The 26,094-nt window shown below is 35.1% G+C and overlaps 1 protein-coding gene across 2 annotated transcripts in view; it reads right to left on the bottom strand.

Annotated features, from left to right (window-relative positions):
- LOC129750573 (sodium-dependent phosphate transporter 2) overlaps positions 1 to 26,094 on the bottom strand; it is a 163,839-nt gene that overhangs the window by 71,057 nt on the left and 66,688 nt on the right. Inside the window, exon 1 of one of the 2 annotated variants that reach the window (XM_055745539.1) lies at positions 2,421 to 2,889. The exons of the other annotated variant lie outside the window; for it this stretch is intronic. The gene's annotated coding sequence lies outside the window, so the exon portion shown is untranslated. Of the gene's footprint in view, positions 1 to 2,420; positions 2,890 to 26,094 lie in introns of those variants that run through there. 2 annotated transcript variants of the gene reach the window in all.

The raw sequence follows: 26,094 nt of genomic DNA, 5'->3' as shown, positions 1-26,094 counted from the left end.
ATTATTTTGAAGTAATGAGTGTTATTCCCTAGACTGCAATATTGCGTTCTGGCGACCAAAAAAAGAAGGTCATCACCTATAAAGAGTTCGCCATCCAGACTTTTCCAGACATTTCTTCAAAATCTTCCAGACATTTCTGAAAAACAGTTGACATCACTGGCTATGAGAGCAAAATCTTAAGCTCTCTTGCATTCTTCCGATAGGTACGAATAAGGTATCGGATAACGCCCAATTGGTGTAGTTTTCGTCGCTTTAGAAAGAAATGAAATTTATGTAAGTATATTGCCTTCACTTTGGTAGGTTAATGCGATTTTTCAACTTTCATATGATCATTTTATAATGTATATCAAAAGAGCATAAGAATATAGCTATAAACGAGTTTGCTGGGGTAATTCTACGAAAATTTGACGCTTTCGACTTCTGCCAATCGAACTGCCATATCTCTGGAAATACGCATCGCCTGTTATTGAAATTTTGCAGAGTGATTGTTGGAATATAAAGCTGGCTAGCCTGTACCAGTGTACCCCGCGTAACTTTTGATCCCATCGATAGATTTCGAAAACAAGTTTTATATTTCACTATGAACAATGGGCGTTACGCAGTTTTCTGAGAGATTGCGATTCGAATATTGAAAGTCCAAGGCGATAAATTTTCGTAAAATTACTATACCTTAGACCATACAAACTTAAACTTTAGAAAACTCAAATTTAGTTGATTTACCTTCGTAGAAAATTCAATGAACGAATATCATCAGGTTTGAAAGTTATGGAAGTAAAAAGTCGAAGTGACAAAGCCTGTGCTTCCCATTTCTATACATTTATGAACGGTACTGTACCGTACATTTCGGTTTCCGCTGTCGAGCTCTAGTAGGGGAAACCATTTTAAAATCAGTTATGAGGATTTCAATAATCACCCAACAACAACAAAAAAGTAGCAAGCATGATCAATACACAAATTGACCACGAAGCGTTTATAGGTAGAGTGTCGCCGATAATGAGGTCGAAATGTAGCTTACGGTTTTCGACTATGTAGTTTTTGAAACCCGTAGCAACAGCTAAATCATTTTAGATTTCAATAATCATAAAGGTAAAAAGGGAAAGTCCCTAACCACAAAAGATGAATGAACACACAAACCATCTTCAAATGAAAATAAACACTTATAGTCCATAGACAGGCCTAAAGGTATGCTTGAAAATAGAGACATCTTCATCAAAAAGAAATACGAACGGGAAAAAAAGAAAATCACGGCCATTCGCAATAGGAAAATTCACACACATCCATTCGTCTCACCGTGCGATTTGACCGACCTCATTCTTTGTAACGGGCGACAATCGGCCGTTACCGTCTCTTAAACACCGTACCCGAGCTCACGAACAAACGAAAAAGGTTTTTCACTTTTCTTCCGGTTTTTTTGAGTACTCGGGAAAGCGAATTTGGTAGGTGTGATAGTAGTTTTCTTCTCTACTTTGACGACCGAGTCTGCCGAAAATCGTTTTTTTTTTCGAGTTAGTCTAGCACCCAGCGGAGGTGAGCCAAGGGAAATGACTTGTGTTCGCAGAGTGTCCTTCCCCAATGTCTGTCCGTCATCGTTCAGCATTACTATCATCAACATCGTCATCATCATCATCATCGTCCGCACCATCTTCTCGATCATGGTCGAATGGAAGTCACTGACCGTTTGCTCCTATGAGTTGGAGAAAGGAGAATTGCTTGGCCAGTATGTACAACAAACAGCTAATCAACAGCGAATCACCCGAGCGAACTGGCTGAAGCGGAGTTGAGCTTATGACGGGAAGCCGCTGCTTGACCTTCGGTAGCTTGACGTGTGCACATTTATGAACCAGATTGGAAACAGCCTTTCCAAAGTGTGTATGGAAGACGGGAGCAAAAAAAAAGATTTACTCAACGGCTCAAAGTATACTGATCCACCTGAAGAACACCACTCCGTTCCAGATCACGGACTACACAAAAGGATGATGGGGGGATAGATGGAGCAAAGAAAATTGTTTTTCTTTATCCAGTTGATGGAGAGTGCGGCAAAGTCTAAACAAACGCACTGTGTAGAGGTATGATAGTGCTTTGACAAGCATGGGCATTGGTTCGAAAGCTTGTGAGTTCGATTATTAGATTATTCCCAGGCATCAGCTCGAAATCAGTGGTTGGAGCACCTATTTTAACGTTTCCAAAATTGCTTGAGGAACGTAACTATCAACATACTCCACTAAAAATCTACAAATTCCTTGTAATGTACCCAGTTCACATATTGTTGAAAGCATTTGAGCTCCTCATTCCATCCGTTATTTAAATGTGTTTAAGTCCTAATGAGCTGTGCGCGCTCACCTTTATTATGCACAACACAACTAATGTAGCATTCCAAACAGCTACGGTCTACACAAGAATCCAACAAAAAAAACACTTACATTGCTTTCTACCAAATGCGTCGAATAATTCAGATGGGTTCAGCAGAACGAACGAATCACGTTTTCTTTTCCGCACAAGTAGAGAGGTTTTGGGGGATTTTTTTCGTTGTATCACAATCACACCGGTCCACGTATTTGCCAAAATTTTGCACAACAAAATATCAAGGGCAGTCTGAATTTTGCGTTCGCCCAGCAAATCAGCAAAACCAATCTATCACAGAGTCGTTACTGTATTATTTTCGAACCGAATCGATGAACCGCGAGGAGAATACCACTCTTTTTTACGGGAAATCGAAATCGACTAATTTCAACTATTTAGGTGCAACTTTTCGGCTGCCGCACTCCTGGCTCAAAAAATGAAAACACACTGACCGAGGAGACGCAAGGAGAGTGTTCTATATCAACCGGCTTTCGGGCACGATTGCAAATGCGCGCGCGACTTCGTCTATCAACTTGATTCAACTGATTTTTTCGAGCAGCACATTGTGCAATTTATTCGAGATCTGCTTGAATCCGTGCCGCAATCTGTGACGACGACTGACGACGAACGCCGGCCCGGCTTCCCCGCGTAAGTTCCGTAGTTTGAGTGAAGCGAGGCGAAAATCGAGCAGCGCGGCCCTCTTCCGTCCAACCCAACCCAAGTGGTGTTTGTGTGAAACTCGAAGGCACCACGAGCGAACGAGCAGCCGGCGTTGTTATTATTATTTTCGTACTAGATCAGCGAAATTTACGTTTTTTTTTTCATACAGCACCACACAGCGAAGACGGGTTGGGTGGTGAGAACAACAACAACAACAAAGCGAACAGCACGGTGTGTTTGTAGATGATAAAAAAAATAAAAACAGAAACGAAAATTTTCGAGAAAATTTCTCTTCTTTGTCTATTTAAAACAAAACTAAAATATTTGATCAGTAAATCTAACAAACAAACTTCAAATGCTCCTCCTAAGAAAAACCTATTTGTGTTGATAGTACTTAAAGCGGGCCACAGACTACACAACATTTGTACAAATGCGATGAAATTCGATGAAATTTTGTCGCTGTGAACACGATTTGCATGGTGTATGGCACTGCTTGAATGAACGCCCAAACGGTTGGAGTAAAATCGGTCGGGATCGAAATATTTTGTACAAACCAGCCTCTCAGCCGGGGTGGAAATATTTAGCACAAACAACCCTCTGTGGCATAGTGTATGGTGCAGTTTGCACAAAATTCAGGCCATTAACTCAGCCCCAGCCAGGGTGAAGGGAGTTCTTGTTGTTACTGTTACATTTTTCGCCAGCAATCGTTTGTGTTCGCGTGAAATATGTTTGTATCTCGTGTGGGCGAGCATAGAATCAAACAATCGCCGTGGAATCATCGAATCTGCACAAGCCATTAGTGTAGTCTATGGCCCGCTTAAGAAGTAAGTTTTCTGGTATTACACCGATATTTTATTGAACCTCACATACTTTTCTTTGTTTATTTGAAGATCCGTCGGCGAATGATCAGCGGAAGCTGTGCCTACTATGGACCCCACAAGCAACTGCGGTCGAGAAGACTTAGCCCTCGCTCGTAGATTAACCTGTACATGACGCTCATTAGACCGGTTGTTCTCTACGAGCACGAGACACGGATATTGCTCGAAGAGGACCTGCGTACACACGGAGTATTCGAGCGACGAGTGTTAACCATCTTGCTGGTGTGTAGGAGAACGGATTGTGGAGGCGAAGGATGAACCACGAGCTCGCGCGACTCTACGGCGAACCCAGAATCCAGAAGGTGGCGAAGGCGGGACGGATACGCTGGGCAGGACATGTTGCGAGAATGCCGGACGACTGTCCTGCAAAACAGGTGTTCGCTATGATTCCGGTAGGAACGAGACGAGCAGGGGCGCAACGAGCGAGGTGATTAGAATACGTGGAGTGTGATCTGGCGAATGTGGGGTGCCCGAGAAAATTTGAGAACGGTTGCCATGGAGTTTCAGGAATTATGTTCATCAAGTTAAAGGGTACACCACACAAAATTTATTCGCAAAAATCGAGTTTCCATTCAGGGATTGAAAAATAACTATTAAACTTCATTCTACCATTTTACTCGTATTTTATTTACAGTCCATATGCAAATGCCCGAACCTTGGCCTTAACCCCGGCCATAAGATTCTGCACAATCTGTGAATCAACTACACGTAAACCCATACTTTCTTCAGTTCCTCGACTGTCTTCACTACCTTAGGTCGTTTATAAAGGTGCTGCTTCATAATCGCCCAGTACTTCTCGATGGGGCGGAGCTCCGGCACGAAATTGACCATATTGTCCGCATACCATTTCAGCACATCCTTAGAGTAGCGACATGAGGCCAAATCCGGCCAGAAGATTGTTTGGACGTTGTGGGCTTTCAGGAGAGGAAGCAGCCGCTTCTGGAGGCACTCTTTCATGTACACCTTTCCGTTCATCGTGTCCTGGGCCACGAAAGCTGCACTCCGCTTCCCGCATGTGTAGATGGCTTGCCAAACCAGGACTTTATTCGTAAATTTGGACATCTTCTGAGTGCGGACATATTCCGGAACGCTGAACTTATCCTTGGCCGTGAAGAACAGGTTGCCGGGGATTTGTTTGAAGTCGTCCTTCACATATGTTTCGTCGTCCATGATACAGTTTTCAACTTTCGTCAGCATGTTGAGGTACAAGTTCCTGGCACGGGTTTTGGCGGACTTGTTTTGGCCTTAGCCTTAGTTTTGGCCTTCTGGACAAAACTTCGGCTTAGGTGCAGCTTCTAAGCCACATCTCGAGCGGCGGCGTTCGTTGAAGGCCCCACTACGCGGTTGTGATTTTTGGTATATTTTTGCCTTCACCGCTTCCAATCGGTGGTCAATCGTTTTCGAACCGCTTAATCACTCGTGACACCGTGAAATTTGCGATTCTCAACGTTTTAGCGATGGAACGACGCGAGAGATCCTTGTTCTCGTGATGAATGCGCAAGACTTTATCATGCACGAGCTGTTCTTTCGGCTCCATTTCCGCGAGTTTTGATCACAGGACTTTAAAACTTGCAGGATGTAAACAATGCACTATGAACTCAATCTAACCAAGTTTTCATTAACTTCTACCCAACGGTTAAAAAGTTAGAGCAATTTCAGAGTGTGGCAATTTAATCGTGGACATCGTGCCCATAATGTGCAAAAAGGAACCCAAAACCGTTTGATATTTCTGGTGGTAAAATTGTGACCAGTCTGATGTCCATGTTTCAGAAGCATCCGTTAGGATAGGTAACAAGAAGACAAAGACGCTGGGAGTATATGAGTTTCACTGAAAAGTAGACTTGGTGATACATTGGATAAGATGTATTCATAGAGGAGAAGTTTTAAAACGAGAAATTCGATCAGGAATTTCAATTAGCACCTCATTAGCGCAACCTGATTGTTTTTCAGATCAAGAAACACTGAAGAAAGTCAAAAAGTGCTAAACAAGGTTTTTAATTAAAAATTTATTAAAATTGAAGTCCTTTGACTATGGTTTGATCTATACAGCTTAGTTCTTTTAGAAATGGGACACTTTCTTTTGCTAATAGCTCGTTTACTAGTAATCGGACATTCAAAATTTTGAAAGCATTTTGCTGCCTGTAACAAGTACTATCCGAGCTATTTTTCCAAAAATTAAAATTTTCGTGTTTTTGAGATATTTACGATGTAAGAGAAAAAGAAAAAAAATGCACAGTTTCCTTCAGAATCCATCATTATCCAATTGATAGCTGACAAAACCGTTGATAATTCAAAGAATTACTATGTGTGAGTCGTGGAAAAGTATGCACTGTCAAAAATGTCCAAAAAGTTCCAATCAAGCATTGGAGTGAAGCACGTGATCGGCAACAGGGCTGGTAGCGGTTTGACAATGAAAAAGTAGTGACTTTAGTGACCAAAATTTGAAAAAAAGTGACCAAATAGTGACTTTGAGGACCGAAATAAGTGACCAAATTGTGACTATGTAGAACGAAAAAAGTAACTTTGAAGTACAAAAAATGTGACCAAATCAGGCGTACGAAGGGGGGGGGGGGGGGGGGGTGGTGGGGGGTTCGAAATTCAAATTTATATAAAAATACTAACAATACCAAAAATAAAAAATTGAAAAGGAAAGGGGTTTCTTACACCGTTTTTCACTCATGTTCAACACATAAACTTAAAAAATGACTGATAAAGAAAATTTTGGAAACATATTACAATGAATGTTTCAAATTTTCGATAAGTCAAGAAAGTAAGAAATAAATTAGTTTCAAAATAATTTCTTAGCAAATTTAAAATTTAAAAAAATCTGAATTCTAAAATTAATGTCCAATCTTGTACAAAACTTACCATGAATAGATGTTAGAAAAATTATAATAATTGTTAATTTATATTCATCTAAATTTGAAATTCTTTTCCTCATTTTCAACTGGAAGTTTAGTGAGAAATTCCGCTGTAATTTTTAAATTTGAACAAAAATATTTAATCACGATTTAAAATGTGAATTGCTGATTACTGAATAAGAAATGAATTTTGAACAGAATTTATTCAAGGTTCGATGGCTTAATTTCAATTGATAAAAAGAAGAATATATTTATAATTATTTTAAAAGTGTCAGTTATATAAGCCAGACATAAAGCCTTTAATAAAATAAAATCCTCCAGCTATCAAAATTTCATTTTTGAAGCTTAAATAATAACTTCATGTTCAACTACAGTGACAAAGAAATGTTAGCAAATGAGTAATTACGTGAATGATAAAAACTGATGAAAAATTAAAAATAATGAGTTCAAAACTTTTGTTATTAATATTGAAAGCACAAATCAAATACAAAGTTAGTTAACACTGCGTATTAAAATTTATTTTTAAAGTTGCTACTTAGAACAATTTTTCAAACTTTTTAGATTAATTTAAAAATCATGATCGATCCAAAAAACATTATTTCATATAAAACATATTAATAATTTTTTTTTTAAATTTTCAATCGCAGGGTTATAAGCTTTAAATAACAAGCTCTGAGTATTTTGTCTATTTTGATTAAAATATTGGGTCCTGAAAAAGCAGAAGATTGAAATTATGTTTTATTATTAAAAATTTGGAGTTAAAGGCTTATGGTTGAAGAACACGAAAATTCAGAATTTAAAAACAAGGAAACAATTGTTAAAAATATGTCTTAAAAATTTAAAAAGTTTGATTAAAAAAAGTCCGGCAAGTTGATTAGAAAATTGAAAAAAAAAATGTAAAATAAAATTCGGTAAATTTATTTGAAAATTGAAAAAACAATATGGAAACAAAAAAGATTAGTTTTTAAAAACATTTCTGGAAGAGTTTTTTCAATAAACATGTTTCACTATAACCATTCTGGTGCTTATTTTTTTGAAATTATTGATTGTGTAAATAGTGTCCTAATCTAGAAATTTTGTCAAATTCGGCCGAACACATTTAGTTTTGGTGATAAAGAGTTTATTTCTAGTAAAATCAAACATTGATAGATAACTGATTATGGAAAAATGTCATTACAAGTATTTTTGACATCACAGCAGAAAGTGTAATAAAAACTTGATTCTCTATTCAAAGCTCATCAATTCATATAAAACTTTTATTTTTAAGTAATATATTTTTGATTTGAGTTTTTGTAAAAAAAAGTGCAGAAACCTCTCTAAAGATTTTTAATTATTTCCAAAAGTCATTTCAATAACAAAAGCTGATAGAAATATTGCATACATATTTAGATTCGGGGCACAGAAAAAAGTTGAAATTACCGTTTTAATTCATTGCAACTAAGAAAAATGTAAATTTTGTGGCATTGTGCAAATTTTTAAAACCCTTTTTTTAAATATTTAGAAGAACAAAAAACACGAAATAAAATTGAGTATGAAATTGTTTTTTTTAAGAATATTTCATATCAACATAACATTTGTTATGACATAAAAGATTTTTTTAATAAAAAAAAAATGGTTCGTTTCAATCTCAATCTTAGTTACACTTCTTAATAAAAACCCATTTTAAAGACGAGATAGGGTTTTTGTATATCGAGTTTTAAGTTCCAATACAAAAGGTTGATTGAACCAAAAATAAAAATCTACAATCAAAGTTAGTTTCAATTCATGAACGTCAAATAATGTCGTAGATCGAAATGTCTCAAGCCAAGGGTGATTCATGCCGAAATTCCGCCGGAGGCGAAAAAAAATCTGACTGACTGATCAAGTAATTTACCGTTACTACCGTCAATATTGACACGCGCAATTCAAATTACTCTTTCATTGGTTTATTTTCGGTGAAAAAAGTGACTTTTGATGATAAAAGTGGCAATTTTTCGGAAAATAGTGACTTTAGTGACCAAATGATGAAAAAAGTGACTTTTTAGTGACTGACCCAAAAAAGTGACCAAATCACTAAAAAGTGACTCGCTACCAGCCCTGCCGGCAACTACGGTTAAGGGTCATCAGGGAAGTCAAGGCTCATACCAGCATCTTAATTTTTAATAAGCGAAAGACTAAGGGTAGTTCGCTGAAATGTCCAAAAAAAACTTCTCCGATAAGTTGAAAGTGTTGCCTAGTAATAAATCATTCAAACCTAACCTCAAACAACAATTTTTTGCTTGTTCTAGAGCTCGTCAGCTGTATAGCCGGTACCAAGGCAATGAAACAGATGATTTCTGATGAACGACAAAACTTATGAAATACCCTATTTCAAAGAAATTCCAGCGTTTGAATCCTATACCATGTCCGTTCGTGGTCCCAAGCATATTAAAGTATGTATTAGCTGGTTGTTTTGTATAAAATATAATGATTTGCCAAAATTCTGTTCCTATGGAAAGAACAACAATTTTCAAAACGAAAACATTAGTTTTCGCTGTTTTTAAAAGCCTAAAAAAAATAACCTTGTATGTACCCTTCACGATCTATAGTAACCGATTATACTCAAAGTTCAATCTCATAATGATTTTACTTCATAATTGTCAGATTTTGCCAGCAGAAAATCCATTAAAAACGCTTTAAAGTGGCTCAAAAATAATCAAGTTTTGTTTATTTCGAATCAGCTGAATCCACTAAATTGTCCTCATTTTTTTTTAAAGAAGAAGTATTGGACCGAAAAGTAGCAGAAATCGAAGGTAGCAGTAGCAGAAAACACAAATTATACAAAGTATAAGTTTGAAAAACTGATTAATATCATGACTGAAAAAAAATGTGCGCCGACCAATGGGGGGTACCAAGAAGAAGGTGGATTTTTTTCTTACAAAAAACGCATACGCGCATGATTTCGAATAAAATTGACAATTTTTTCGTAAGTCAAAGTAAAACATTAAACTAACAGGAGCACTGAAGATGATATAGGACGAAAAATGTGATAAGTTACCCACCAAGTACACCAAATTTTATTGAAAATAAACCGTGCATTGTTATTTTTATTTATTTCCTTCTTTGAGACACACCGTAGCAAAAGTATTCAAACAAATAACGAACACACGGCAACCGAGGGGTTTATGATGAAATCTGTGGCCGACTAAGAATTCTTCTACTTACTATAATCGTTATCACCAGCGCCGTCGTCGTCGTCGTCGTCCGGCCGACACGAGAAACTACCGACTCCGGTTTCAGTTCAGTCAGATAAAGAATACCTTCTTCTCACCTTCCTCCATCTGACTTATTCATTCATTCATATCGACCGCAAGTATGTAGGAGTATAGCTATAGGCTACTCGAAACCAGCTGATGGCGCGAAGGAATTTCACGTGAATCACATTTATAATTTGGTGATTACAACAACATGTATTTCCGGGTTGGGGGATGAAATCGATTGCGCGAACGTGTTGCAAGAATGCGTGAAAATTGCCTAGTTGTAATCAGAATGATTCCCGTCGACACCCAAGGGTTTAATCCGTTAACAAGTTGGTAGTAAAAAGGTTCGGGACTTCACACTCAGGGTGTTGGTGAACGTTTATTTTTTATGTTTCATTTAGAGACGATGCGAAACGATAAGCTTTGGCCTATCAGTATAACACATTTATCAAAAAAATATAAATGCAACAATATTAAATGAAATTTTAAAAAAAATCAATAAGATTGACAGTAATCAGTCAAGAAACAGATTGGATTTATCTGTGACCTTCGAAAAAAAAGTGATAACCAAAAAAAAACTGATTACAAATAAGTCTTTTAACAATTTTGGAGGAAAGAGTTTAGAAATAGAAACCAATACAAATTAAAATGGCTAATACATGAAGTAAAATAAAGATTTCAAATCTTATATATAAAAACGGAAGCGTTTCTTTGTAACACCATCACGTATAAACGGTCGATCGGAATGAAGTGAAATTTGGTATCCGAGGGTTTTTCGGGTCGGAGATGGTTTGTATAATAGTTTCAAGAATCTCACTTTTTATGGAAGAGGGGTTCCCATACAAAATTATTTCTTCACATCTATATATATCAAAATGGACTTCTTTCTGTCTGTTTCCTATAGACTCGGAAACTACTGAACAGATTTGCGTGAAAATTGGCAGATGGGGGTATTGGAGGAAGGAGAAGGTTCCTATTGTAGTTTGAGACCCCTCCCTCTCTCATGAATGGGGGGAGGGGCCTTTCAAACAAAAGACAATTTTTCGCATAACTCGAGAACCAATCAAGCAAATGGTATCAAATTTGGCATGGGGTGGTATTTGGGAACGAGAAATATTTCTATGAATATTCGGTACCCCTCTCTCCTATCAGTGGGGTGATAGGAAGGGGGGAGGGAGGGCTATCTTACAATTTTTCATATAACTCGAAAACTAATCAAGATATTGCAACCAAATTTGGCATGGGAAGGTATTTGGATACGAAAAATATGTCAATGATTATTTGAGACCCCTCCCTCTTTCCAGTAAAAAGGTGGAGGGGGGCCTTTTTCATAATTTTTTACATAACTCAAAAACTAATTTTGCAAATAAAACCAAATTTGGCATGGGAGGGTATTTGGATACGAAAAAAATTTCTATGATTATTTGAGACCCCTCCCTCTTTTCAATAGGGAGATATAAAGGGCGAAAGGGGGCCTCTTTTATAATTTTTTTCAAAACTCCAAAACTAATTAAGCAAATGGAACCAAATTTGGCATGGGCGGGTATTTGGGAACGTGATATGTTCTAATGATTGTTTGAGACCCCTTCCTTCTTCCTTCCAACGGGGAGAAATGAAAGAGAGAGAGGAGTTTCATACAAATTTTACTGAATAATTTCGGAACTTCAACAGCAAATGGAACCAAATTTGGCATGGAACAATATTTGGGTACGAGAAATGCTTCTATCAATATTTAGTATCCCTCATTCCTTCAAAGAGGTGGGTGAAAGGGAGGAGGAGAGGTCTCCCTTACAATTTTCAGTATCACTGGAGAGCTGATCACGCAAATGGAACCATATTTAACATGTGAGGGTGTTTTGATACGAGAAATGTTTCTATTATAAATTGGAGCCCCACATTTTTCCAGCGGAAAGATATAAAGGGGGAAAGGAGGGCTTCCATACATTTTTTTTGCATAACTCGAGAATTCATCGAGCAAATGAAACTAAATTCGGCATCAAAAAGCATTTGAGTACGAAAAATACTTTTATTAATATTAAGCTCTCACTCATTCATTCAATGGGGGAGAACGGAAGGGGGGATAGTACTGCTTTTCAAATTTTTGCATAACTCAAGAATTCACTACGCAAATAAAACCAAATTTGGCATGGGATGGTATTTCAATACGAGAAACTTTTCTATGTGAAACAATTTCTTTCTGGCAGTAGGAGAATAGAATTGGGAATACAGGAAGGGAAGAGGAAAGCTTATATTTAACTTTTTTTTTTGACTAATTAAGAAATGGGCAAAACTTAACATGGAAAATCATTTTGATATTATTCTATGATTATCTGACACACCATCCTCCTCTCAATGAGTAGGTCCATAGAGGAGGAAGGAGGTGAACCCAATACAAATTTGTTGGCATAAGTTTTCATTTAATGCTAAAACGAAGCAAACAAATGGAAACAAATATGGCATGGAAAGGTATTTGGTTACGAGATATGTTTCTACGATTGTTATAGACCCCCAAGCTCTACAGTGTAGTGAGGGAAAGAAAGGATTTAAGTCATATTTGTGTTGCAACTCGAAACTCCAGGTGCTGCTCTCCTTGTATAACGGTTGCTTTTGAATTATGTAATAATTTGGTTTAAATTCATACTAACAAAACAATAAAAATTTGAATGCTTTCTGAAAACATCATTTATTCTTGAAGGGTGTAGCAAAGCACACCGGGTCTGCTAGTTGATAATAAATATTTCTACAATTGATTGTCTTTTACGAAGTTTGCCTAATATTTTCCAATTTGAAAGAGATTATTGACAGTATTTACGTCCTTGGGCATAATTTGGACTGTGAACGCGGTATATCTATGACAAATTTACAGGCTTTTCTTACTCTTCATTTTTCTAGTCGATAACCGATGCTCGCATGTCATAATGAGATTTTTTGCAGTGCTCCCAGGGACTGGAAACACTTTTAATTGATGCACTTTAGATTTCTTCAGTAGATAGTCAAGCATAAATAGATCCACACTTTGAAGGCAGAACCGCAGACAAGATCGTCAGACAAGATCATCATAAATTTGAACCATCACTGCTCCTTATTGAGTTCCTCAAGGGAGTCATTTCGGTCCACTATTGTTCGAGCTGTTTATGAACGACATTTCGGGAATAGTTTCTACACAACCACCTGAAAAATGAACCTCTTAGTTTGACTTTTTACATCTTGCACAAGACTTTAACAATTTGGAGAAAGGTGACAACGACCCAACGATGGAAGTTTGCACTGAACTGAACATAAAATTACATGGTTTCTTTAAAGAGCACTCTACTGCATCCAATAGTCTAGAATTCGTTTGCATATTGCTGTTTTGATTGAGTTGGTTGATAGTTGACTTGCAATCTTAATACCAACCCACAGCCAGATTTGGAATGCAACCGACGCAGATTCATAAATTACCTAGTTTAAATGTTTTGAATTAAAAACATCACACTCTATCACAGGCCTGATCTTTGATCTAAGAAATAGAAATTACTGTTTTGACCTGTAACGAAAGCTCTCAAAGGACAGTTGATGAATCAATTCTACTTAATAGGCCATGTGAGTAGTCGCTTCGTAAAGTGCTCGCAGAAGTACTGAGCAATGTTATTGAGATTTTTTTTATTTTCTAAAATATGTCCGGTGTTCTGTCATCGCGATCGATCGTCAGTCAGTTGGTTTACAATGACGAAGCAAATCATGTATGGCGAGCACAAAACACGTGACAGTTTACGTACAGAGACCGTTTCAAGTGATGCCGTGTGCTCTACTATCATTCATTAAATGTAAGGGAAAAAACGCGCGCCAATTCCATTGAGACGAATGGTAGATGCTCTTCTTGGGAAGTTATCAGAATACTGCAGACGAGCATCGAACTTCAATAAAAATAAAAAAAAATCTAAGTACAACCAAGTAACTCTGTAGTTGATATTTCAGTAAGCATAAATCAGTTAGCTTCTTAAGAGAATTTAAAACTTTTAGAATCTGTTGGATCGATGAACCTGGTTGTGCCCCTTAAAATTTGCATCGAATTCACCAGACCGATTGTTATCTCGCATGATTGTTTGATACTGTTCCGTATAAAACGCGCAATAAGTTTATCTCTTATTGTCAGCTGCTGTTTACGGATGTGCACGGTGCTGTTGTTGTGGCGGGGCATTATGGTTCAATGCAATCATGGGATGGAATTGGACCAATATTTATCTAATTAAACGGAAATCGTGATACACTCATGATGGGGCCTTTTTAGATTTTAAAATTCAATTGTCATAACAAAGCTTAACAAAGAGATCAGGCACAGATAACAGATAGGAATGAAGAATTCAACGGAAACATTTAGTCAGAATGGCGTTTCGGCAAAACAAATGTGGCTTTGGTATAACTTTCATGTTAGAATCTGCCCTGAAAACATCAATCAGCACTTTGAAGATTGCAATGGCGCTTGACAGAACTGAATCAAACTCTGTGTGATTGTTCGAGAAACAAAAACATTTGTTGTTGTTTTTCTTTACTTGACATACCATTAACAGGAAGCTTATCATGACAGAGATATAAATTTCAACCATCAAATCAAGAATACTTATGCATATGTAGATCTTCTGAGTAATAAAACAACTATGTAACTTCTCTTTTATTAAATATCCGAGTAATGAGACTCCACAACACATACTGCTGTTGACATTGACACCTAAAGGCTAGATATTTGCGAAACGCAAAATTTTCGTATAGCAAGGTCAAAATTTTGTTGGGTTAAGGAGATTCTCCCAAGAGGTTTTAAAATGCTACTAGAAAGCATCATGTGCTGTAGAAGCTAATGGAAGGTGCATTCGTTTACTAAATTTAGACATAAGGCGGCACTCTTATTGAGATAAGAATAGAATTCTTAAAGGGTAACTATATAACAAGAATGGTCAAGCATTGCTACATACTATTATAATTATATACAGTGCTTGCATATTTTCAAGAAAACACAAAGAGTCATTATGTCAATCCTTTCTACAGGGAAAAGAGGTTCACAGTTGAATAAAAAATAGTGAATAAAATGCCAAAGATATTTAAACAAAAAAGTAACATCATGATCCTAGAAATGTCGTAAATATAGCAAAATTTTGAAAAAAAAACTTATTTAGTTTAAGGGTCGTCCAAAATAGGTCCGGAGGGTGGTCCAAAATAAAAACCTGGTGGTCCAAAATACCGACCAGAGTAATGATCGAAGAAACGCGTTTTAGGCTAAAATCTTGTTACATTGCAACAAACGACGATATGTGTCGATAGAAAAAGCCTTGATCTTTGTAATGAACGGAGAAAGCAGTCAAAAATTGTAACAAGTACTTTTTTTTATTTCAGAAAATAGTATAGCGACCTCCCAAAGCGGTCTAAAATAGGTCCGTTACCCTTCTTTGATATTACTTTGACATAAATGGGGACTGCTGTACAGTGTTGCCAAAAATATTTATGTAATTTTCACAAGGATTCTTTATTGATTTCGTTTCACAGTTTAACGATTGACGTTTATTGTTTCACAAATAGTTCTATATTCATGACCGATGGTTCATGGTTTGAAGAAAGTCAAGAAATATTAAATCCAGCTTAACCCTCAATACCCTTAAATATTCGGTGTCAAGTGTTAAGTTAAAATGTTATACCTGCTACGGTATTAAGGCTGTTCTAATGAACAAAACTTTCTTGTTTAAATAATACCGAAAACTACTAGAAGATCACCAATTGCCTCCAAAGCGATAGTAAACAATTTCTATTATAGAACAAATGTCATACAAAATCTCACGTCACTGAAAACTCGCCAAATTATAGAGAAAACTCTCCCCTGCCCAATGATTCCGATAAAAATCAACTGGGTAGTCTAGAACAACTTCTGTTCAAGTTGTGATTTTGAAACTGTTTACCGATATTTTGAATGTTATTAAAACATATTTGAAAAAAAAACCATGGTGTTTGGTCATTTTTTTCCTATAACGCTTTTGCTTGAACAAACACAAAAAATAATGAAAAAAGAGTAGGTAGAATCTAATTATTCAAGTTAAAGTTATTTTACATTAAAGGTTATTGATTTCAAATTATAACTTTCGAAAAAATAGTCGTAGGAGATGCCAATTTTTTCATGAAGCTTTAACATATACGACAACTTGTGGTATAGCTCAGTTGGCATGTAAGTTACCTCCTGAGCTGATGTCCGTAAGTTCGAGCCCGAAGTTAAACATCGAACACTGGATATTTTTTTTATAACTGTCCGCCAAATGCATCGTAGATAAAAGTTGCGAATGACACAAAGATGTTAAAACGACTACAATTGGAACAAAAAAAATAAAAATTAAAAATAAATCAGGATTTTTGGAGGATTCAATTGAGGGAAAAACTTTTTGTATTTACTTAATAAGGTTGCTTACCTTATTCTTTTTAACCACACGCATAAGCATTGGTAAAAATGTATCAAATGCCCAGAAATAGGAGTAACAAATGAGGTTTACGGTTCAAGTAAGGGTAATTTTCTACTCTTTTAAACTCAAATAAAATTGAAGATTTGAGTTTTAATATTTTTTAAGAATCTGCAGTATAAATAATGTTAAAGGAAATTTCCAGCTGAATTTCATCTAATGAATAAAAATAAGTTTTCTTTATCAACAAAAAGTATCAATAATCATTTTATAATTCATAAATTAACCCCTGTGAATAGAGTCTTTAATTTTTTTTTTTAAGTAAATTCGTTGAAAAGAATCTGGATCTTTTTCTATACTTGTGATTTTCACCAGGTTTATGTTTCTAAACTGACTCTGAGAATCATAGTTATGAAATTCCGAGTCTACATTGCATTTTGGTCTAAATTCAAAATGTGAATCTTAATTCCAGATAAGAATTTCTATGAATTTACCCTCAACCTGAAATCCCTTTCTTGTTTCTTAATTTATGGGTTTCAAAATCATTTTTTTAAATTATTATATTGGACCTGAATGTCAAAAAAGGTCCTTAAATAAAGAAAAAAAAAATATTACTATCTCGTTTCTTAAACTTGAATTCCGTATGATGAAATTGTTTCAGTTTCAGATTTTCTGTATATGAATTGAGAATAAAAATTTCAAGGCCAAATCATAAAAAGAGTTGGGATTTGATTATTTTTTCATATTCCGAAGTGATGAGTTTTGAATATGAAAAATCTTATTTTCTCTTATCTTGTTTTAGTTGGGAATGCTGAATCCAACTGAAAAACAAGAACGATAAACTGGGTACTTATGTATTTTATGTTCAAACCTTGCATAAACCAGGCATATTGTTCCAAAATTTTCTCTAGAATCCGGCTAATATCTAGGCAAATTTCGAAATTATTCCATTAAAAGTAATTAAAATTAAACCCCCAAAACTTTTGAAAACAATGTCAAACAATTTGACACTCCTGACTATATCTCTCTTGTATCTCAACTGATTTGTACGAAATTTATAGTTTTAATAACCTCGTAATTTAACTCAAATATGTTTTTCAGGGTGGCCACAACATTTTCATTTTCAAATTCCCGGTTTTTTCCCGGTTTTCCCGGTCAAAAATTCAAGGTTTTCCAGACTTTTGTTGTCCACTTTCGTCGAAATATTGCAAAATTTTCAACATATTTCATTGATTTAGTTGTTTCATAACACTCGAATCATTGCACTTAGACAAACTCGATTCTATTTTAAGGTTATCATCACATTTTCTTAAAATTGTAAAAAAAAACATCAGACAAAAAATTGTTATGGGTTTTTAAATCATGTTTACAAAAAAATTGTGTCAGGACTTTTTAATCAATCATTCGTCATGTGACATTCAATCATTTTTTCATTAGTTACAGATACCAAGTGCTAATACTAAATCTTCTTATCTGAGGGTATTCAAAATTGTTCTGAGGGCCTTCAATCATTTAACTCTCTCGTCACAGTAAATTCAGTTAAAATGTTGTTTTCAGAGGTTTTAAAGCTTAGTTCTTTTAGAAATGGGACAGTTACAAATGCGTGTATCTTAAAAACCTTTCGTTTGATCTAAATACTTTCTATGAAGAAAATTAAGCTAATCATATGGTAATTCATGAAAAAATAGAAAAAAATCATCGTATTTTGTAAGAAAAATTCCTACTTTATTCTTGGTACCTCCCATCGGCCGGCGCACACATGATATTGTTCAGTTTTTCAAACTAATTCTTCGTCTAATCTGTATTTTAGGGCATATAGTCAAAGTCACTGGCCCTTAACCCGAGCTGCCCGTGAAGCAGCTCAAGTAGAAGAAGAAGAAGAAGAAGAATCTGTATTTTAGGTGGCTACATCTACCTCCTTCTATTTCTGCTACTTTTCGGTCCAATACAACTCTTTTAAAAGAAACTGAGGCCAATTTAGTAGATACAGCTGTTTCGAAATTGATATAACTTGATTATTTTTGAGCCACTTTAAAACGTTTTCATTGGATTTTCTGCTGGTAAAACCTTACAATAACGAAGTAAAACCATCATGAGATTGAACTTCAAGTATAATCGGTTAGTATAGATCGTAGGTTGGGAAAGGTATATACAAAGTTACTATTTTTAGGCTTTTAAAAACAGCGAAAACCGAAATTTTTGTTTTGAAAATTGTTGTTTTTTCCACAGGAGCAGAATTTTAGCAAATCATAATATTTTATAAAAAAAACAACCAGCAAATACATACTTTAATATGCTTGGGATCTTGCCACGAGCAGACATGGAATAGGATTCAAACGCTGGAATTTGTTTGAAATAGAATATTTTTTAAGTTTTGTCGTTCATCAGAAATCATCTGTCCCATAGCTTCGGTACCGGCTGTACAGCTTACCATGACCATGTATGACCATGTATGATCATTGACTTGAAGATGCATTCATTACTGAATGTAAAGCTAGTAGCTCGTTTACTAGTGTAATCGGACAGCATTTTGATAGCATTTTGCTGCCTGTGAAAAGTACTATTCCACCTATTTTTTTTTAATTTAAATTTTACGCGTTTTTGAGATATTTACGATGCAAGAGAAAAAGAAAAAAATAATTTTGCACAGTTTCCTTCAAAATCCATCATTACCATATTCATAGCTGACAAAACCGTTGATCATTAAAAGAATTACTGTGTGTGAGTGGTGAAAAAGTATGCAAACACTGTCAAAAATGACCACAAAGTTCAAATCAAGCATTGGAGTGAAGCACATGATCGGCAACTACGGTTAAGGGTCATCAGGGAAGTCAAAGCTTATACCAGTATTTTTGATGATTAATAAGCGAAAAACTAAGTGTAGATCGCTGTAATTTCCAAAAATATTTTCTCCGGTAAACTGACAGTGTTGCATGATGATGAGTCGTTCAAACCTAACCTCAAACAACAATTATTTGCTAGGTCCATGATCCTCTGTTCCTTCAAAAATTGCGCATGACTTATTGAAGAAAAACTTCGAAAAACCACTAATCCTATCTAGACGCAGTGTTTATATTCATCTAGAAATATTGCCAACACTAAAAATTATTACGTAACAAGAATCTTAACAGTGTTTATTATTACCCCATGTTCACCTGGGTAATTATGAACAGATATAAGAACAAAAAAGAATAATCTTTGTACATAATAACCTCAGTTGCCCCACCGTTTATCGAAAAACTTGCATTCTGTTTTCAGCCAAGTTTTAAAAAGATTTTCTTTAGTATTCAGTGAAAATTTTTTTTATTGAAAAGGCCAATCATTGAAAGAAAAAAAAAATTTTTTTAATTGTTGTTATAATTGTTTTTTATGTAATTCAGTATTAGCACAGTAAACGTTCAGACACTGAAAACTGTATCGAAAAGCGATAATTATCGATACATGCTATTTTTTGCCTGCAGTCCACGATCTACTTGATCAGAAATTAACAGTTTTGCATGGTCGGTCACATGCGGTTATTTGTAAGGATGCAACTCTTGTAAGTCAATAAATATTTTTTCAAAGGATTTTTTGAATTTGCATTGTGTATGCCACTCGTGAAAAGATTCGACATTTTCTGCCCTCGACGTAATTGTTAAACTCGGCAAGTCCCGTTGGATAAATTTACAACTCGTACTAAAGAAATCAATATTTGCAACTTGTAATAAATAACTAATAAGAAACTAATCACCAAACATTGTTTTTGCATCCTTTCTATGTAAGTTCTGAATGCAGAACATGGGAATCATGATCTCTATTTTGAATTCTGACTTCGAATGTTTAAAAAAAAAGAACAACGTGTTACATTGTTTTGATTTAACAGTTTTAGGGATTGTTTAAAAGCAAATCAATGTTTGATACAAGAGAAAAATTAAAATCTTTTATTCAATTCAATTTGGAAACGAATATTTAAATTTATTATTGTAAATCAATAATTTTTTTTTTTGGTTTTCATAGCATAGTAAAATTGTAATTCATAATTTTGCAGTTTAAGTTGACTAAAACTAACTTTGCTATTTAAAAAAAACGAACTTTAGAAATTGCAAATTTCGAAAGAACAATGTATTTTTTGTAGCAGCCATTAAAATTTAAAAAAAAAACTTTCTAAATTCTCTACTGCATATATGGTCTCGAACTGTTTCACAAATATTTTTAGCATGGTTCAGTTCTGTAAATAATTGAAAAATATATTTATAATTAAAAAAAAGTATTTACACAATGAAAATGAATAAGAACAGACCTTTTGTTGCAAAATAAAATTATTTTATTAATAAAAATTCTCAACGTTTTTATGGTTCATTCAGTAGAGAGTTTGCTTTGTTTTGCAGAAAAATGTGGATTCTATTTCAGTTGAAAAGGTACAGTTAATTGTTCAACATATATTATTATTTTGAGTCAGTTTATTGGGGTTAAATTATGAACAAATAACTGTTGAGATTAATGAGAAAGTTATAACATATTTTGAAGTGTTTAATTGAAAACAACCCCAGTATCAGGGAAATAAATCTTATAAGTTTTTGCAAACACATGCTAAGCTAAGCTTGCTAAGCTAATGTAAGGATTTATGCAAAATCAAGTTGAAAAGTGGACAAATAAGGTTTTGAAAATCAAAGAGACCTCAGCTTAGTTATTAAATGCAGATTACAATAAATAAAGCCTTTGTTTCAAAAATTGATTATGCCTTGAATTCGAATCATTTGTCAGAGTCTGTCAAATATATTGATATTGGGTTTTGAAATTAAAAAATAACTAAGTTTTGAACTAAATCAATCATTGCAACAACTAATAAACCATGATAGAGGATTAATATGTATATTACCTAGCATTTCTAGTTTCAAAGAAACAATGCTTGAAAAAAACACTTTTTAAAAATACAATAGCAAAACATCGACATCATTGAATAACATTTATGAACATTTGGTATCAATGATTCAAATTTCATTAACATCTTTTTTGGAGACGGCGATTTTTTTTAATTGTGTTTTGAAAAAAATATTTGATTTATTGTTGTTGTATAAAAAATCCACAATATCGTTTAATTCTCATATTTTACCAGACTGTGAGTAATAAACTTCAAGGACGCCTCAGTTTTCTTAGAAGTTTAAACTGTTCTGCTGCTAAAAAAATTCAAAAATTAACCCTTGAATTTCAAAAACTAGAGCTGGCAGAAAAAAAAACAACTGCATACTTGGATTTGCCGCCCTCACATTTTTAAAAATCAGCTCTTTAACCCTCTTCAAATAGAAAAACTTAAATTTTGTTGCCTTGTGCCATCGAAAAAAAGGAAAAATAATCAATTTTATCGCAATATTTCGATATTTTGTTTAATTACTTCATTCGAAACGCAAATATGTATATTTTATGTAAAATGCCATGCAATGTTGAATCATTTTAACATTTTTGAAGAATTTACTCAGTGTCTACTATCGACATAAACACACCCTCATAAAAAAGCTCATAAAAATTCTTCATAAAAGTGTTGCAAAAAATTAATATGACCATTTTATTTCAATATTTGTCACGATTTTTGCAAATTTTCATAGTAATCGCAACATATTCAAACTTTAAAAAGTGCAATTCGGATTTTTCTGGATGAATTATGACTAGTTATCGAAAAAAGTTAACTTTGAAAGCACAACAAAAAATGATGTTTTTTCCAAACTGTGTGTTTGATAGGAGATGGTTTCATTTTTAACTCAGCAATTAAAATTTATTATTATTAGGCTACAAAAACATTGTGCCGTGCGAAAAGATGATTATTTTGTGTTTAACTCTCGAATTAAACATTATCACTGGAAAATTAGAATATTAGTATCGTTATGTAATTTTCAAATTTGCGACCAAAATTTAGCTTTGATTCGTTTGTTTTTATATGATTGATAGTTTTTTCAATGAATCATGATGTGCGATACTTGAAAAAATCTTAGAAGACTTTTTGAATTTCTCATCTTGTTCTTCGAAGTTTTAAACTCTGAATTTCGGTAAAATTTGTGTTTTTTATTTTTAAGAGGAGTTATTGATGAGAGATCAGAGTAGTTAATAAATTTAAATAACTAAGATATTCTTCTTACACATTTTTTTAACTGTTCAATTCTGTCTTGGAATTTTAGGTTTAATGATTCTGAGTTTTGAATTTTGGGTTAAATTCCTGATCTTGGAATTAAAACTGAATTTCGGTTTGCTTTTGTAAATTTTCCCGGTTTTGGGTCTAAATTCCCGGTTTTTCCCGGTTTTCCCGGTTCGATTTTCAATTCCCGGTTTTTTCCCGGTTTTCCCGGTTTTCCCGGTTCTGTGGCCACCCTGTTTTTAGAAAATACTTGCTGACCCGGTAAACATCGTTTTACCTTTTACTTAATTAATCGCAGGAAAATGTTTAACTTCATCTACACGCCTTAAACTTCTTCGTGCTCGTGAATCAATTTTCATAAAAATCGTCATAAAATTGTTCGAATTGTGTCCTATTTCAAGTTGATTGGGAGCTATGGGAGTATGGGAGCCCCCCTTCCCTAAAAAGTGAGATTCTTAAGGCTTTTATGCAAACCATTTCTGACCAGAAAACCCCTCGTATACCAAATTTCACTTCACTCTGACCGATCGTTAATACGTGATGGTGTTACCTAGAAAACGGCTCCATTTTCATTTATAAGATAGCAAGAGGAGATGATTATTTTGTATGGGAGCCCTCCCTTCCATAAAAAGTGAAATTCTCGAAACTATTATACAAACCATCTCTGACCCGAAAAACCCTCGGAAACCGAATTTCACCGTCCGTTTATACGTGATGGTGTTACAAAGCAAACGCCTCCATTTTTGTATATAAGATTCAGCTACAATACTACAATATTCAGTTTGCTTTATCAAGTCGTCGGAACCGTTCATCGTATCGCTGTAAACTGGTAGCAAATGCTTTCAAAGAGTATTTCTGTAACGTTGGAACTCAACTAGCTGCCACAATCCCAAGAAATATTCACGGAAATCGAACTCTAACAGGCAGTCACCATAGCAGCACATACCTACGACCAGCAACCGAGCAAGAAGTCATTGTTTTAAATGAACAAACTCGATTCCTCGAAAAGTCCAGGCCCAGACGAAATTTCTGCGCAGTTCGTAAAAGTTCATCATAACATCTTGGCACCGTTGATCAAAGACGTTTTTAACGACGCTGTTCGAACAGGAGAATTCCCAGAATTCCTTAAAATCGCACGCGTTGTTCCAATCTACAAAGCAGGAAAAAAATCGATCCGTAGTAACTACCGCCCTATATCGATCTTATCGGTCTTCAGTAAAATCTTAGAGCAACTCTTCGCAGCTAGGGTTTCGCAGTTCCTCAAGCATTACAATCTACTAAACTACCAATACGGCTTCCGAGAAGGTTCAAGTACTCTTACAGCTGCTACCGAACTAGTTGACGATAATCACAACGCCCTTGACAACCGCAAACTCATGGGAGTTTGTTTCCTGGATTTAAAGAAGGCCTTCGACACGATCTGCTTAAAAAACTGGATGCGCTTGGAATCAGGGGTACAGCGAATTCCCTTTTGCCAGCTATCTTGCAGATAGGAAACAGTTTGTACGAATTAACCAAACGACAAGCGATTTAGGACATCTGCCTGTTGGAGTTCCTCAAGGTAGTAATTTGTGTCCCCTTCTGTTCATCTTGTATGTAAACGACTTGCACAAACTTCATTTACATGGCAAACGCAGACTATTTGCCGATGATAATAATATCGAAAATGTCGAAAGATCTGGATACACTTCAAAGATACTTCGATGCAAACCTTTTGTCGTTAAACCTTGAAAAGACCAAATATGTCATTTTCAAATCAACTAACCGGCATCTCGACTTTCCCAATCAACTACAAGTTGGTCAAACAGTGATTGAGAAAGTCAAAAGTTTTAAGTATCTTGGGCTGACCTTCGACGAGCTGATCAAATGGGATGCCCATATAGACCGTTTGAGGAAAGAGCTTAGTGCTATACACAGCATAATGTGGGAGATATCCAGGTTTATTCCCACCAAAAACATCATAAGTATGTACTATGCATTTGTGCAATCGAAATTGCAATATATGGTCTCCATTTGGGGAGCTGCTAGGAAAAGCGACATAAAACCACTACAAGCCATACAAAACCGATGTCTCAAAGCAGTTTATAAAAAATCCAAACTTTTCTCAAGGCTAAACCTGTTCCAAGAAGCCTCAGAGTCAATCCTACCGGTAGCCGCACTCAGGGAACTTCAGAGTGTCGTTCGGATCCACAGCATGCTGCCCAACCCGCTTTTTCACCACAACCAACAAGTTCAACATCAAAATCACAGGTTTCCCACACGATCAAAAGAAAATCTACTGCACAGAAGGGCTAACACCGAAACTATGAAAAGGTCCCCAGAATATTTCGGGAAAACTAAATACAACAGTTTACCAGTAAACTTGAAACTCATAAGTAACAGAACCAGTTTCAAACGCAAAGTTAAAGTCCACCTTAAGACCCATGTAGCCAACTTTCTAACGTAAAACGAGGGCAAACTAGATCGATGAACCAGAAGTAGATTAGTCCAACAGAGCCTTAACAGAGATTATTCTCACTGGAGGCTCGGAGAATTCATAGTTCCTCACTTGAAATGTAACTGCCACTAATTGCCGCCATACAATATTTTTTCTCCCTCTCCGCCAGCCACTGCCGCCAGCCACCTTCGCCACAAGCCGCCAACCACACCACCACTTAAACAACAAATCAAATAACAGAATTGTGATGAAAAGAAATAGTGTAAAATTTCAACAAAAATTTTTTATGCCTTCGGGAGAATGGTCTTAAAAGGTGACCAACTCCCGGGGGCTTTTCCCTGCTCAATTAAAAAAAAAGTCCAAGAAAAAGATCCGAACAACATGCTTCGTAAGAAAGACTGTAGATAAGCTACGAAATGCTAAAAATAATTCACTAGTGTCCAAGAAATCTATAGTTAGAAACTATACGTTGCGCACAAGTTTATACTTTTTTCGAAATTTGTTATGATCATAACCACAAACATGTTAAAAAAGTGGTGTAAAAACCATATTTTCAATGAATGAACCGTCAATACTGTTGTCACACCAGATAAATTTGAAATGAGTATTGGAAAGTTGACGTAAATTGGCACATTTTCGAATCTTTAAATTTTTGTAATACAAAACATAGAAATTTTGATGAATTTTTAGAGGCGGCTGTTTTTCGAACTTTTATACCAATTAGCAATTTCTCAGATTTTCTTAGACTTAAATTAAACTTTTCAATGGATTTTGAGTATATAAAAGCAAGGTTCTCGCAAAAAATTATATTCACCAGAAAGGTAATTTTATAGTGATTCTAGTAGCGCTGCGATACCTAACTAAAATATGTAGGTTATACGTTCTGGATTTTACCTGAACCAGGAACATACCTGAATCACTACAAATTGGATGAAATAAATTTCACGGAGTGACAGAGCTATAAATATAGCTATCGATGTTTTGTTGCCCAGAGGTATATAAATAGTAATTGTATCTATATTTTATGAAAATTCTTTCAAATCTTGTCACCTTCTATCAATAAAAAAAAACTCATGATGGATCAGCATGTTTTTAGTAATGTATCATCACAGTTCCAATCATGTTTGACAGCTGTCGACTTTCCACAGAAAAATGGGAAAATTGCGAAAAATTTCTTTGTC

Source organism: Uranotaenia lowii, chromosome 3 (genome assembly GCF_029784155.1).
Source record: "Uranotaenia lowii strain MFRU-FL chromosome 3, ASM2978415v1, whole genome shotgun sequence".
NCBI lineage: Eukaryota > Metazoa > Arthropoda > Insecta > Diptera > Culicidae > Uranotaenia > Uranotaenia lowii.
This window is presented reverse-complemented; position numbering and strand designations above follow the sequence as displayed.